Source organism: Clupea harengus, chromosome 21 (assembly GCF_900700415.2).
Source record: "Clupea harengus chromosome 21, Ch_v2.0.2, whole genome shotgun sequence".
Lineage (NCBI taxonomy): Eukaryota > Metazoa > Chordata > Actinopteri > Clupeiformes > Clupeidae > Clupea > Clupea harengus.
Window position 1 is genome coordinate 23,978,302 of NC_045172.1, and position 2,500 is coordinate 23,980,801.

The window sequence follows — 2,500 nt, forward strand, 5'->3', positions numbered from 1 at the left end:
ATCGTCAGGGCTCCGCTGTACTCAAGGCCAAGAGTTCAACCATACCACCTGCTGTTTGTGTGTGTGTGTGTGTGTGTGTGTGTGTGTGTGTGTGTGTGTGTGTGTGGGAGATGGGGGGGGGGGGTTGGGGAGGCATGTGTATATATGTGCATGTACATGGTGTGTGAACCTCAGTCTAAAGTTCAGAGGTGAAAGGGTCATCACCTGCTGTCGTGACCTTTCACCCCGCACCGGCAGCATGGCATCAGTGACCTGGTGGATTTTCTCCCAGAATGCACTGCTCTTTTTTTACCCCACATATGCCGACACTAGTCAAGGGGGACTGTCATCAAGGCCACGATGGAATGTGGTCAAGGGGGACTGTGATGTCATCAAGGACACGATGGAATGTCCAGAGTTTATCCGTCACACTGTACTCACACACACATGCACACACATGCACACACACAAAAATACACACACGGACACACACATGCACACACACACAAATACACACACATGCACACACACAAAAATACATTGTATGCGTATATGTGCTAGCCTGGATACCAGACCGAACTTAGCCCCTACCTCAACATTTGAAGTCGGGAAGTTCGGTCTGGCATTACTCCATTGGGGAGAAATTATCTGCGGACAGACATTGCCGGACCAATCAAATTGTCAAGGCAGGCTTTATACGATGATGGACAGATGATCAACAGTAACGTAATCAAGCACGTCACCAACACACAAGTTGAATTCATTTTCAACAAACATGGCTGCCGCTGGAGAGCTGAAATATATAGATTCGAGTCCATTTAGACATTGACAGTGCATTCATTTTGAAAGAGGAACAGAGAAACACGATTAAGGCATTTGTCAATCGAAAAGATGTTTTTGCCTTCCTTCCTACGGGATCCGGTAAAAGTTTAATTTATCAGCTGGCCCCCAAACACAGAGGCACACATACACGCTGACATCCAAACAGAGCACTGTCCAAAATGGAGGAGTGAAATTAGTTTTTCAGGCAGCAAAGAACAACATCCCAGTTCAGTGCAGTCTACAGCAGAAGTAGTAACCTGCACTGACGTCAACATGAACGTGCATAATGGCAGCACCCCCCCCCCCACACACACACACACAAACTCTCCCTCACAAGCACCCAAAACTAACAGACACCCACACACACACACACACACACACACACACACACACACACAAACTCTCCCTCATAAGCACCCAAAACTAACAGACACCCACACACACACACCCACACACACACACACACACACACACACACACACTCTCCCTCACAAGCACCCAAAACTAACAGACACCCGTGGCCGGAACAACTGAGAGCTTCAAATCCACTAAAGGCTTTAAAAGCACACGTGCCAAACAGTTAACAGCACATGATTCCTCACTTGACTTGGTGTGTTTGTGTGTGTGTGTTTGCTGTTCTTTGCGGAGTAGAGCCAGGGTTAAGTGTGCTTTTCAGCCCCCTCGCCTGAGACCCCCCCCCCCCCCCCCCCCGGCCTGAGACCCCCCCTCTCAGAAGTGCTGGAATCCCCTTTAACTCTCCGTGACCAGTTAGAGCACTGACCTACACAGGAATGTTAATCCCACACACTTGGACTCGTTAATGCACTTAAACTACTGACGAGCGAGATGCACCGCCGGCGATGGTGATTTTCACGGGTTGGAGCGAGATGGACCGCGGGCGATGGTGATTTTCACGGGTTCGAGCGAGGGAATGCAGATGGTGACATTTGGTGTGTTTACACATGAAGTGGTAACCGATCTCGTCTTTATGTGCGTCTGCTTACGGAGCGGGTATCCGTTTCATAAGAGCACCCTGCCACACACACACACACACACACACGCACACACACACACACACACACACACGCATGCACACACACATCCACCCTGACTGAATCCATTGTATTAAAATCATTTACAGCATGTTTATCTTTTAAACACACACTTTCTCTCACTCACACACACACACACACACACATGCCTATTCCACCAGCCTCTTAATCAAAAGTCTCTTCATACCCCTGAGTGCACTTAAGCATAATGATGACTGTTTAGATATGAGATCTGTGAAGTGTTAAGTCAGCGCAAATGTGCATTGGCCTCATATCTAATCTCTCAGTTTACATTGCAAGGAGTGTGAGATAGAAAGTGTGTGAGTGTGTGTGTGTGTGTGTGTGTGAGAGAGTGTGTGTGTGTGTATGTGTGTGTGAGAGAGAGTAGGCATTGCACAGAGTATGAGATAGAGAGTGTGTGTGTGTGTGTGTGTGTGTGTGTGTGTGTGTGAGATAGAGGTAGGGTAACCTGCCATGCAGCATATAATGGAATCCTCCTGCTGAGTTCTTTAAACATAATGGATCAAACATTCCCTCATTTTAATTTTTTAATTTTAATTTTAATTTAATTAAATTTTTATAATATATCTCTGATTTCTGACTAATTCTGACTGATCCTGTTTGATTTGTGTATTTGTATACAATCA